Source organism: Chelonoidis abingdonii, chromosome 5, assembly GCF_003597395.2.
Source record: "Chelonoidis abingdonii isolate Lonesome George chromosome 5, CheloAbing_2.0, whole genome shotgun sequence".
In the NCBI taxonomy this organism is placed as follows: Eukaryota; Metazoa; Chordata; order Testudines; family Testudinidae; genus Chelonoidis; species Chelonoidis abingdonii.
This window is the reverse complement of record NC_133773.1, coordinates 104,735,098-104,750,147: the sequence shown is the minus strand read 5'-3', so window position 1 is coordinate 104,750,147 and position 15,050 is coordinate 104,735,098.

Sequence of the window (15,050 nt, the reverse complement as noted above, 5' to 3'; positions counted from 1 at the left end):
TGTATTAAGATCCAGGGGGTCTGGGTCTTGGGGGTCCCCAGGGAAGGTTTTGGAGAGACCAGAGTTTATCAGGCACTCAGAGTCCTGACTGGTGGCAGCATATCAGATCTAAGCTGGTAATTAAGCTTAGAGGAATTCATGCCAGTACCTCATTTTTGGACTCTAAGGTTCAGATTGAGGAAAGAATACTATGACAAGGTGCGTCTGCACCGATGCAGCTGCTTCACTGTAGCATGTCTGGTGGAGACGCTGTATGCCGATGGGAAAGAGCTCTCCCATTGGCATAATTACTCCATCTCTGTGAGAGGTGGAAACAATGTCAGTGGTAGAGCATCTCCTGCTGACACAGCACCAGCATGGACAACAATTAGGGCGCTATAACTTATGTCACTCCAGGGAGTGGCTTTTCACACCCCTGAGAGACGTAAGTTAGATCGACTTAAGCATTAGTGTAGACCTACCCCTAGTGTCATACTACTACTTGTTCATTTCACACTAGGCAGCAGCACAAAACTGACAAGCAAAGAGTGATGATCTATAATGGCAAAAATAGATGTCAAAAAATACACAGCACTGCTTCACTTATAAAATAAATCCTGGAAATGTTTGTCTCTCCCATTACCTACCTTTCACCATGTAGCCTGTGAATGATACACTCAGTCTCATTACGTGTCATTCTGATAACTATGCACACCCACCAAATCAGAACACTTAACATTACAATAAAAATACACAACTTTTCTAATGCGCAGAAATAATTATGATAATGATGTCAGCAGAAATAGTAGTATGTGCATTTGTGAGAATAGAGTTTATTATCTAAATATTGCTTTAGAGACAATATGGGAGAACAAACAAATTATTTCCTTTATGCATTGGTACTTTGCAAGGCTTTGCATAGGGGGACAATGTTTACCTACAGAGTCAATAATCATTGTTAGTCTATAAGGTGCCACAGGACTCTTTGCTGCTTTTACAGATCCAGACTAACACAGCTACACCTCTGATAATAATCATCTTGCATTAGACAGAGAAAGGAGTTCTCCAGGCTGACTGACTAATCTCATTTTTCCATGCATCTTCCCTCCATCCTTTTTTGGGATGAGCTGCAGGTCTGCCCACTCCTCAAACCTATGATCCTTGTGGAGCCACAAAAGAGAAGGATGGTCTTGTGGTTAAGGCCCTGGAATCAGAGGAAGGAGATTTGGGTTACATTCCCAGCTCTGCCACAGACTTCCTGTGTGACCTTGAAGAATTCTCTTAAATCTTTGTGTGCCTCAGTTCTTCATTTGTGAAATAGGAATGATAATACTTCGCTGTGTCACAGGGTGTGATGAGGATGAACTAACTAATGCTTTGAGTCACTTAGACTCTGGTGGGGACATCATCTACCATAAGTACTTACACAGGCAAACAAAGGTCATCTTCATGGTGGTTATGTGCTTTTATATCACCGCTAGGTTCCCAGCATCTTTTCTCTCATTCCCTAGTACAACTGGCTGAAACTTTGCTATCAATACTTTTCTTGGCCTGATAATCTGTCTTCCACAGGCAGACTGATAACAGTTGAGCAAAAATTTCATTTTGATCAATGGTTTTCATTTTGAAACAAAAAGAATGATTTCATTTTGGTGAGGGAATTAAAATATGTAAGTTTTGTTTCCTTTTGCTCCATCTTCCCTCTTCCCCCTCCCCCACACTGCAACAAGAGTTGGAGGTTAGAATGCACAAGACTTTGGGGGGAAACATTATTAAATTTTTTCTCTCCCTTTTTTTTTTAATGATACAAATACATGACTGAAAGAAAGTTTCCATGAAAACTCACCACAAACTTTCCTCCTTTTCTTTTTTCTTTTTAATTGTCACTGGAAAAGCAATTAAAAAAAGCATCAAGTTTATCTTTTGTATTTTGTCATACAAATGTCCTTTACTTCTTCAACCTATACTATTCTCTAGAAGCACAACCAGCAAATGTCTCCTCAGGCCATAACTTACTCAGAAACCTTTGGAAAGCATGGGTTAACAACATAAACAATAATTCAACCTATTCTATCTAATCTCTCAAGGTAACTGTGGGGTAATGCTTTCCTACTCATCTTTTGCACAATCTTCCACAGGTAGATTGTGTCTTATCTAACAAACATATAGCAAAATATGCATATATTATTTAAAAAATCCAAAGCAAAACACTCCACTGCATAGACTTCTCCCCTTGGAATGCGGATGAGAGAACGAAGATGTGACAGATGTTTGTCACAGTGCTTAATGTATCAGTGGAAGGCACTCAGATACTGTGGTAATAAACATGGTATAAGAATCTATATAGAAAGAATAGGGAGAATATGATCTAGTTGTCAGTTTTTATTTCAAGCCAATGGGGCTCAACTTGAGTCAGGTATCCCAGTGAGTATAAATTGAGGAAGGACCTCAAGATATGGCCCCTCAATTAATTGTCCACTACCTGGATGGAAGAAGCTACCTTAAATATGTCTCTTTGCAGGTCAGCAACATAATAAAAATATTCACTCTTGCTCCAACAAGGTACCAGGAGCGCAGCTATACTCAGCTCACTAAACAGATGAGTAGCAAAAATATCAACTAAATCAGCAGAGGATAAAATATGTGTGGGTTTTGACAAACTACATGTGATCTGATCTTGCACCATTAAAGCCAAGGAGAGCACTGGGAGCAGGATCAGCCTTTTACTGCTTCCCAAAACCTTAGGTTGTAAAATTAGTTCAATTTAGAATGACTAAGAACACTGCAATGTAGATTTTTGGGCTCTGAGACTTCACAATGGGGAAGGATCTCACACCCTGGGCCCCAGCTTGAGCCCAAACATCTACGCTGCTATTTCTATCCCCACAGCCCAAGCCCTGTGTGCCTGAGTCAATTGATGAGGGCTCTGGGATTCAGTGCCACAGAAATTTTATTGAAGACTAGATGTTTCCATAGTTAGAGCCCTATGTGGAGAGAAAATTTGTGTCCACATCCAATCGATGAGCCACAAAAATTATTTGTGGATATCTGTGCATATAAAGTGAATATCCAGGGATTTTCAGGGCTCTGCCTATAGTATTTACTTTCACATAAACTGTACTCGTGTCCTTGGATCCAATTATTCTCTCTTTCCTTGAAAAAAAGCAGAGTTGGCTGCACCTCTTTGCAAACAACCCTCCCGGTCTATTATCAATATCTTATTGATTTTGCATAGCTAACTTTAGTTGAGTCAAAACTATTTGCCTTAAAATGTGTTTGGCTCAGCAGAATGTTGGTAAGCGGGTGTTTCTCCGTAGTTCTCAGATCCTTTTTTTTTTTTATTCAAGGACTATTTCTTTTGATTGCTTCCCTGGAAACCTTTTATTAGATGCTAAACCTGGACAATAAGGACTTCCATAGGCCCATCACTTCCTTGCTAAAAGTATTGTAGAGGTATTGCCTAAACCATTAATTCCATCTCCGTCCAACAGTCTATACGAGTTATGCAGCAAACTCTTCATTTCCTCTGGGGGAAGATAAATAATCTCTCCTCTTTAATTTCAAGACTCCACATAACTGCAATGAGTTTGGTTCACATACAAAATCTCTAGCTGTGTAGATTAAGAAATCATTAGGTCCTCTATATAATATAATGATTTCTTAATCTTGATAGAGATTTTATATATAGAATAGGGAAAATAATACCATATCACAGTAATTTTTAACAAAATATATATGACCCATCCTCAGAACTGATCTTTGGTCAGCGTTGTGGTAGTATTGTAGATGAAGTGGGTTTGGAGGTTCGAGGCTGGGGAATGGGGAAAGAAGGAGCAGGAAGGCAATTCTTTACAGCAGGTATCTATTGAGTGGCTTGCATGACATGAAACATCATCCTATTTCTATAGATGACATTTGTTGTTTGTTTGTTTGAACAAATGTGCAGTATCGATAGAAATAACTGCTCAGAAGAACACTACATCCAGTATTCTTAATTAAGGCTGTACTCCTCTAACATATTTTTGTAATCAACTCTCTTCTCTGTTATATGAGCATTTAACTAGAATGAAAATTTGAACCATGATAAAGAAAACACTAATTTTAATGAATTATATATATATATGCTTTTGAGAGGGAAGAGGAAAGCTGGAGCCACAGAAAGAGGCAGTCAGGAAGAAGGAAAGGAAGAATAAGAAAAAGTAGATGTGTTATGGGAGGCTATTTATTCATCTGAAAGCTGCAAGAAAGCAGAACATTCTTTGAAAGACATATTTTTACATAACGGAAAAATACTTCCAATGTTTGATTCAAAACTGACTTTGCAGCACTGCTAGTTGGTAGCTAAGAGAGTTGCTGCCAAAAAACATGAATTCATTCATTTAAAGTTTGAAAAGACTAATATTTTGCCACTTTGAGAAAAATAAGTCCTTTTTAGTTTTCCTGTGATGCTTGCAAGTTGCTGAAAGAGACTTTTAAAAATGTGATTCATGCACATAAAAATTGAAACTCCAAATTATGTTTAGAAAGACTAGATTTTCCCCTTCAAGCAGGCAGCATTACTATAAAGTTTTCTGTTGAAGGTTTGGAAGACTTTTCCTTCTGATGTGAAAAGATTATGTTTTTTTATGTTATGCTTTCTTTCAATTTTTGTGACAAGTGAATCCACTTTCTTGACAGAGTCTCTCATCTCCAGAGCCTGCAAGCATTACTGCAAATTATTTCACAAATGAATCAGGAGTGAGGCCTTCCTTACAAACCTTCCAAAGCTCTGTGTTTTAAATGTAACCTGCATTTCAGTTGTTACCTGAATAATCTTTTTAGTCTGAGTGATAGATAGATAGATTAGATAGATGATTTAAAAAACAGTAATTTGAGAGTAAAGTTAATTGAAGTCCATTGAAATTAGTGGAGTTTCTCTGGATTTCCTCTATTAAATCCGAATGTGGCTTTGAAACATAAGAACAGCCATACTGAGTCAGACCAAAGTTAAATGATCAGATAGCAAGTGTGAAAAATCAGGACAGGGGGTGGGAGGTAATAGGCACCTATATAAGACAAAGCCCTGAATATCAGGACTGTCCCTAAAAAATTGGAACATCTAGTCACCCTCGACCAAAGGTCCATCTAGCCCAGTATTCTGTCTTTGGACAGTGGCCAGTGTTAGGTGCTTCAGAGGGAATGAACAGAACAGGAATCATCATGTGATCCATATGTTTATATATATGGCAACAGATAATAATCAGGGAAAGTCATATTCTGATTTCATAGAGGAAATCCAGAGAAACTACACTGATTTCAATGGATTTCAATTAAATTTACTCTAGAATTACTCTAATGTAAATAAAATCAGAATCTGGTGTTAATTGGCTATCATAAAACCAAAGAGAACTTTTTCAGGTATCACCATGGATATACATAAGTATTTACTTTTACGTTATGTACAATACCCTTCTACACAACTTAGGCCCCTACTCTGCAAGGCACATGAGTATGTGCTTAAATATTTTGCTGAGTTGGGGTGTTAATTTTGTTACTTTTGGAGGAGTCTCTGCACAGGACAGATCTACAACTGCAACACCTATTTGCACTCTTAGGGCCAGATTCATAAGAGAGACTTAGGGCATGTCTACCTAGCCCTTGACAGTGAGCCTACCAGTGCAGGCTAGCAACATTGTGTAATGAGCAGTTTGAATTTGCAACTCAGGCTGGATCTCGGGCTCTGAACCCAAGGGAGGGAGGTGGGCTTCAGAACTTGAGCTCCAGTCTGAATCATAACTTCAAAGTGCTGTCCATACAGCTATTTTTACAGAGCTAGTATAAGTCGGACTAGCCTGAGTCAGTCAACCCAGCTTAGGAGGCTGGGGGCGAGGGGGTGGTGAGAGGGAGGGAGAGGAGGAGGGAAGGAGAGTGAGACAAATCTGTTCAAGTCATTATTCCAGAATAACTTTAAATTACCACATTTTTGGTAACATTTGTTAAATTACCACAGTTAAACAATACCACAATAATTGTTAAATTATTAAAAAAACTCTTCAGTCCTAATACATTTATGTAGGATCTTTTTTATCTTATTTACTACACCTATTCAAAATAGTGACCACAAATAATTAGTACTTACCCTTATTTTTCATTTTACATACTCACTGTTAAACTGTAATGTGATATAATTAAGTTTTCCCGTTCTTAATGGGTCCCTTTCTCTGACGTGTGTTTTCATTGTACAATGATCAGGGAAAAAAATGAATATCTGATAAACTTTTAAAGAGGCTTAGTCATCATTATGGCATTAAACTTAGATATCAATATAAGTAAGTTGGTCAAAACTTACAGGTGAACTGCTGGTTGACTATTTTAATATCCATTTTGAAAAAAGTCAATCAATCTTATGATTAGTCAGAGCATAACAATTAAAATTTAGTGAAAAAAATTATTTTATTTCTTATTTGTATTGCTTCCCTCTATTTATGGTAATTGCATAACCATTAAATTATGTAAAACAATTATTGGCAATCATTACAGCTTGAGTAGAAAAAATTGTTTTACTCATTAATTAAATGCTTATTTAGGGCACTTCAAATCAAGTGTTACAAATATTTACTAATTCCCTACTATCAAAACCTTGTTTATAACTCATGAGAAGAGCTAAGCATTTGTCTATCAAGGATAACTGAAGAGTTGGAAATAACACTCTATTTGCAAAAGTTAAATAAGGAAAGGAAAACGTTGCATGTAAAATATTGTTAATTAAGATATGGCATGACATACAACTTTTTTTACTGTAATTTATAACAACCTTTAGCAACCCAATCATCATTCTGGTGGATATCCTAGCTGCATGCTAATTAAATTATTTTAAAGGTGCTATTTTGTAGGTATGCAACAACATTTATATCTGTATAATTTGTAAATTCAAGTGCTGTTTTCAGAACTCCAGAAGTATTTATTAAATTTGCTAAGTAATTATATTTACTCATGATAATTTCAATTTGACAGTGCAAATCAGCACAGGTGTGACTAGCAGTTATATTTCCTCATTCTGTGATTCCCTGCAGTACATCAAATTTCCACTATTAATTTCCTTAGTTCTGGTAATTGCCTGAGCCTCTCTTTTCACCTAATTTGTTGGTTTCAGATACAATTCACATTGAAGCTAAAAGTCTGAAGAGAGGCCACTTATAATTGCATGAATTGAAGTACATCCACATTTTCAGCTAACATAAATTAATATTTAGTCTTGTATGTCTCTGACATGCATGTTATAGCTATCGAATGAATAGAGACAATCAAAAAAAGCTTTTTGCTGATGTTTTACAGTGGATGAACTGAGGCCAAAGTTCTCAGACTTTGCTGTCTAAGGTTAGATTACCCTATTTTGAAGAGATTGGCCTAAGTAACATCTGTTGTGTTTTGAATTCATACTAAGATTACTTGGCTAAATCCTCAAGGATTTTTTACCCACAAATATCTTTGCAAAAATTTTTCCTTTTTGTCAACATTGCAATGAAAAATGTTGTTAAAAAACTCAAATGTGGATAATTCTAAACAGATCTAGTTTAATCCAGTTAATGTCTTCTTTTCACTAGATTAGAGAACAACGTAATCCGTATTTGTAGATGGGAAATACATATTTTCTCTCATCCATGTCAGTGCAAAAATATATTACTACTGGAGTCAACCAAGTCGATGAACCATCAGTAGACTTACCATGAAAAAATTATTTTCTGATTATACTTTCACTGGCAGGTTGTGACTGTGTTAACCAAGGTCTGATCTTGTAGACTACCATTTTGCAACAAGGCAAGAGCTCATTCATCTCTTTCTGTTCATTTCCACCAGAGCCGGCGCATGTATAAGCAGACTAAGCAATTGTGTAGGCCCCCACACAGCGTGTGTTGTTGGGGAAAGGGGGGAAATATTACTTCTTAGGACCTCTAATGGACTAACAACCCCTCTGATTTCCACTACTCAACCAATTCAGAATTTATGGAGTTTTGGTGACTCCTAAAGTATCACTGGAGGAGAACTGGGTAGAGAGCTAACTGTTGCTATACTTCCCTTTATGGGGGAAGAGAACTTCTTCCCTTCTGCAATACTGTGTAACTAGCTTATGCAGATGAAACAACACTGTGGCAATTTTTCCCATTACCCGACATCTGGGAACTCCTTACCCTCTAGATCTTCAGGCCACAGAGTGCATACAAGTTAAATAGAAGGTAGCTCAACCCTTGTACTCTGCACCAAAACCTTCTAGGAAGAGAGAGATTAATTCTTAGTCTATTTTAATTTCTTCTCTGCCATTTTTTCTCGGTCACTCCCTCCACTTTCATTTTCTCCTGGGTTGTTCTTGTGTAGTATTCCATTCCTTTTCTTTAACCAACATTCATGTCCTGTACAATGTTTCTTTCCACACACTTCAACTTGCTACCAGTTAATACTTTCTCACTGACTGTTCTATCTATTCACTGTGAGTGGTGACCTATTATTTTTGTGCCTGACCTTCATTTTATAATGGTCCATTTCCAACTGCCCAAAATTTATGGAAATCTTATAATGCTCAGTACATCATCTTGTTAAAGGAATTACAATCAATACAGCTGAAGTCTGATTCTCTAGCATGCTTCAGCCCCTTTCAGTCACTCTTATGACTTAAAGGATTCAGAAACTTGCCATTTTTCATCAAATGAGAATTTACCTGCCATTGGGCATGTTTGTGTCCTCTGGTGGTGTACTTGTGGTATCATGGACCCATATGCCTTCCCTCCCATTCTGGCTCCAGAGTGGGGAGTATGCTACCACTGTACTCCAGTTAATCTCAGCCTGTGAGCAGACTTTGGGGCTACAGTAGTTTGGGAATGAGTGAACTCCTGCCCAGCAGTAAGAATTTTCAGTGGCAGCCCCTCTTGGTGGTTAGGAGTAGGGAACCCTGGCCCCTCCTACTCCACCAGGTTCCCACATGGAGCTCCCCTTGTGCACTGTAAGAATGGTATTTGCTACCTGTGATCTGGCTCCCTTCCTCCCACAGTGTTCCTCCTCATGAAGTGTTGTGGCTTGAGGCTGTCCCTGGCAATCCAACCTGTGGGCATCTGCAGGCTAGGAAATTCCTGCTTTGCTTTGCAGTCCTCCTGGCGATGAACTCTTCTGGTGTGGTCCCTCTGTAGCAGTACAGGTTTGCCTCCCTCTGCCAACCACCTGGCTGTGCTGATCTGTCTCCATTTTAAGCTTCTCCTCCAACTGGATCACGCCCAACAGGCCTGCCAGGGTAGGTCTTCCTGAGCCCAGAGTTGTTCCTGGAGCCATCTCCCTAGAGAAGGGTTTATCACAGCTGCCTATGGGTATCAGAGCGCCAATATGAGAATCAGGGAGCGCTCCCCTGTGCCCCTTTCCCCTTAATGCACCTGGAGGAAACTGGATGCAGAAGACAATCTGGATCTTTGTTTAAATAGGAAAAAGAGAGGGAAGGATTTTCCCACTATATTCTGAAAAGAGAAAGCATCATTGTTTATACATGAAAGGACAAACTGCCATTTTATTACCAGCTTCACTGAAGGTATGATGGTACCCAGATGCACCTCCCTAGGGGTAAGTTAGCCAATTCATATATGTTGGGCATATATACACCACATTAATAAGTATTATGAGACCAATAGGAATATAATATACCTATTTCTGTTAAATGAATGTATTATGCTCTTCCAACAATTCTAGTCACCCATGTCAAGTATCCCCCTATCCTTAGCAAAGCTGAAGGCATCTTTGGCATCAGAAAATAGGAAATTCATCAAAGCAAAGATGCATTAATACTTTGAACCAAGTTAGGGAGTACTTTCATGGTGCATCAACACTTTGATTATAGTATTCAAAATGAGATATGAGAAAGAATGGGAAGTTCTAAGGACAAAACTGGCATCAATTGGTGGGTTAAACTTAAAGTTTAAGTGACATGTAAAGAATTTTTCAACTTGTAAAATTATACTATAAATATGACTAGCTGAAATGCATATCTTTGATACACACCTTATGTGTAACGTGAACAGGATGTGAGAATTTACTTCTCAGAAGGAGGGTATGTCTCTTTTTTCTATTGTACCACTTTATCTTTAGACAATAAATTTGGCTAAGTTTCGTTATTCAGTCTCTTGAACATATTTAAAGATTGAACTGTGAGTGCAGTCAAACAATTAGTTAATTAGTTTTGCTCAATAGGGAGCTTGAGGAAGTGGCCCTGTGCATTTCAGGAGTGCACAAATTGTTCACCTATAGGTTGATGTAATCCACTCCCTATTTCTTGCCTGGCCTACTCTGGGAAAGGGGTCATGTTTAGGTAGGTACAGAGGAGGTGGGTAATGCCCTGTGTCCCCAACAACAAATACACAAAAAAGCTGGTCACAGTGTGACCCAACATAATTAAATTAAAGTTTGTATGTATATAGTGATAAAATAAAAATAATCCTGGCTTCTTGTGAGTTTTGATAGAATCTGTGGCTTTCGGACATGAAAAATTAAAATAAACCACTTGTACAGATGTTGCTTCACCCTAGCTAACTGAGTCCCCTCATGTATGGTGAACTAGCCACAATGATTGCCATAACATATGATATAATATGGGGCAGAAATGAATCAAAGAGGTATTGCATGGCAAATATTTCTTAGATTTTAGTGATTCCTGGGAGTAACAGAAGGCTGCTGAATTAAGTGATAGAAACATACACACACTATAATGATGTATTACTTGTCTAAAGGATTATTGTACATATATTGAACATACATATCATTCTCCATTCAAAGGAATGGATCCACTTCAGCATTAACCTGAGACTTGCTTTCCAGAAATCTCTGGGTACTGGTTACCTAGGGAAAAGCAAGAGTGAAAGTCTGTACTCAGTTGCATCACTATAACTCCATTTTAATACTTAGCTCTTATATAAACCCATTGACTTCCATTACAGTGAATTTACAGTGCTATCACAGGGCAGAATTTTTCCCTAAAACTCAAATGGGAACATAGGAGAGTCAGTGGAAATAGTTGCAGAGGAAAGCTTGAATAGATTTATTTTCCAGATTAAAAAAAAACAAAACAACAAACTTATATTTACTGATAAAACATGTCACTAAAGGCCTGGAGTTTATTCAGAATATTAAAGTGACACCGGTTCGTAGTGGTCCCTGCTGCTCTTTGAGTGTACACAGAGAGATAAATACAGACTAAGACTAGTGTCATGGTCTTCCCCTTCTGCAAGCAGCACAATGTGGATACCTGTCTGAAACATTTCTTACAAATGGTCCAGACAAAATATCTGCATAATATTGGACAATGATAGCTGAAGTCACAGTTAGAGGTTTAGTTGCACCGCTGTCTCCCTTTCTGGTCTTTCAAAGTGTGGCTTCTCAGGTCTTAAGCTTTGAGCCTTTGAGCCTTTAACTTTCAGGATTCTGAAGTTCTCCCACTCTTACGCACACAGTAGCCCAAGCCTGATGTATCAACTTCTCACACAGCAGGTCAAGGCCAGATGAGCTTGGGTATCTGTAGTTCTTCCCTCTGGGAGTCTGTGACCAGTAGTATATAGTCATTGAACAGATGTATTCAGGGTGGCTAGCCAGCCCTACCACTAGCGCCACTGCAGTTACACTGTTTAGCATGTTAGCTCCGTCACACTCTGGTTGCCCCAAACAACTTCCTCCTCTCTTGAAGGAGTGTTCTTTTTTAAACCTTCCAGAGTTCTTTTACTCTCCTGTGGTCATGGGTCACTTCCAGTCTTGGCATTATCCCTTAACAACTTGTGTTTGAGGAGAGTCTCTTTATCTCAAGCCATTCTTTTTCCTTGTCTTTTTTCCAGACAGTCTCAGATTTAAACCAATATATTTCCTTACAGAAAACGCCTCCAACAAACAGCCCAACATACAGTATCAATAAATGATTACAGAGCAGCTCCAAATCAGTCACAGATAGATCATTTTGCCAGTGCGTGCCAGGGGAACAGGGTCAGGCCTTGAGCCAGCAATCAAATTGCTTTGGGGTATGCTGACTGAAGTGTCCATATTGTTCTGAAACAAAACGTCTTTTTCTGCACTCGTAGAAACTCATAGTGATCCATGTACTAGCTAGATTTTGATGTTAGCAATGCCTATTGATTGCTCTTGCATATGCCTCCCACCCCAAAAAAGGTTGCATCTGAAGTCTGTGAATTCAAGAGACTTATTATCTTACTGCAAGTTTCAGAAGAAGCCAGCATGCTTAAGTACTTAAATCATCAGTGGATGAACTTTGAGGGTTGGAACACAGAAGACATTCAGTGAATGTATGTTGCAGAGTGAGGTAGATATTAGCATATAGTCTATATTTTGAAGTACTTCTGCAGAGAAAAAAAGAAAGAGTGTGTTTTGAAATAAAGATATTTTATAGCAGGTAGCATATCTAAGCATCAAGCAGGGATAAAAGAAAATCAGAGCCAGATATCATTAAACTTACACCCCCAGCATTAATTCTGGTTCAGCAAAAGAAAATGTATGGTATAATGAAAATGCAAAAGGTAAGGAAGGGTTGTAAAGAAAATAGAAAGCAAATAGAAAATAAATCTGAAACAAGTATACACTATCCTGCATGCTTGATTGTGCAACCCTTGCTCAGACTGGTGTGCACTTACACAACCAAAGCAAAGGACGCACTGTCAGTCCCTGTGTATTTAAACAGAAAATACTATTTCACTTCACATAACTCATGGAAAAAAAAACACTGAAACTGAAATATTTTCAGATTATGCAACATTAAGAAATGTCATAAATGGTGTAGAAGTGAAGCAACAAAAGTTTTATCAGTGTCATGAGAAAAGAATGCAAAACAAATCTGAAGATTTCGATATGATCAGCCCATTCAGGGCTTGTTCACTCTACCAAGCAGTCTCTCTCTGCATTTCTCATGAGCTAAATATGCAAACCAAAATGTGAATAAAAAGAGTTACAACAATAAATGGTATAATGTTGCCCGAACCTACCTACATCTACCTAAATCTACAACATATCTACTTGGCCCAACCTAAGGAGCCAAATTGTAATAGATACTGTGCGGCTTATGAACTCCAGTTAATTCCAGTGAATCAATGGGCTCAGTCTTTTGGATCCAATCTTGCAACTGCTGGTTGTCTGAGGTACTGAGTGAACCCAGCTCCCATTGGCTTCATTGATGTGGAGTGTTTACTACTTCACAAGAGGCTCTCCATCCTTGCAGGGTTGGAACCAAAGTAAGTTGGAAGTGTTTAGAGGATGCTTGAAGCCTCTCAAGCTATGCTCAAAGTTGGTAGATATAGAAAGCATTTCTGCAACCAAAGTAAGCATTTTAAATGCCGAATGATCCATTATGAAAGTGGTATTGCTAATGATAGATTAGGAGCAATCTCTCATTGTCTACATTTCCATGCATCACAGCTCATAACAAAGCAAGTGTTAATTTTCATCAAATGTTCATCTATAATTCACACTTTTAGTATCATTCTCAAATTGTTAATTGAAATCTTTAACCTTGCAGCAGGTTGCTCTCATAATTCTATGAATGAGATTAGGTAGTCACAAATGGAAAGCTGAATCTGATTTTGTCAGGACGCAATTTTCGCTAAAATGGTAAAAGCTCTTGATCAAACAGAACTTTATTAGACTATAGCATAGTTTCCCAAGGAATGCTCATCATCTGAGTCATTTCAAAACTGGACTGAGTAAAGTACTGGAAAATATACTTTAGGAAGTAGGAATGTATTGTTAATATGATAGTTATTATTAATTGTGAGGGGCAGGTGTCCTAATTGGTCTTTTCCAACTCTTATTTTCAATGGTTCTATGCTCTCATGGTTAAATTTGACTGTCTTATGATAGGAAATTACAGAAGAAAAAGATCCCTGCTGGAGCCACATGAAAGTTGTGAAAATGTCTTCATGATCTTTAAGTTGCAAATTCATCCTTTCATTTTAGGTCATGTCATGACCCAGAATTTTTTATTCTGAAATTACAGTGAAGTGGCCATTGGCACATATACATTAAATTAGGTCAATTGATTTTTGTCCAAAAACCAGTTTGAAAATGTTACTTGGAAATAGCATAAAATATTGTAGGTTTTTCCTGGGCCAATTTAAAAACAATAGGAAAATACAAAAAATCTCTCTGCTTGGAATTTTCTTAAATTATATTTTAAATTATGTACCAGAGACATTGACCCTGTCCCAGATCCATTGAGGCTTGTATATTGTTTCGGATAAACAGTTTCAGTTCCTGTATTTCCTGTTCTAATTTTACAAGCCAAAATTTCCACTGAAGATGTAGCCACATGATGGTTATTTCCACATCCATTTTCACACCACTACAAAAAGCAATGACAGTATTTTGGGGGAGAAATACTTACTGGAGGGTAACAATGGCAGTCTTAGGCACCTGCAACCCATGCAATAGCAGGTGGTCCCAAGGAAGCAAGAGGTCCCCGAAAGCCAGATACGGCCCAATAGATGCTCTGCAAATTGGAACCCTCCATACAGCATGACTTTGCATTCACTGTACATGTGAGATCACCAGTACGGGTCCTGGACCTGAGTTTCATAGAGGGCCTTCCAGGAAAAACTCCATCACTGGGTATAACAATCATGTTTTTACAAGTGAATTGTACTGACTGAAGCTAGCTCAGTTTGCTTTTAAAGCTACAAGGGTCATCCCTGAGCATCACTTTGTTCTGTTCTAACCCATACCAGGGCATTGGCTGGCTAAAAAATGCCACTCAGAACTTGATCCTATATGATAACATTCATATTGATTTCAAAGATGCAAGATCAAGCATTTAGAGCAGAAACCACCCAGTGTCTTCTTTAGGACTTCCATAATTCTTATCATTCTTACTTAACATTAGTTCTGCTTTCTATCAAATACGATTTGGCTCATGGACAGATTAGTCAATCTAGTACAGTAATTAACCTAATTAAGATAACATTTATTGTAACCCTATTCCTTTTACCATTGTGTGTTTGCTATCGTTTATTGTGTTATATCTAAAGATAGATAGAGGCAGGGGCCATCGTTTATTTGTTCTGTAAAAGCACCTA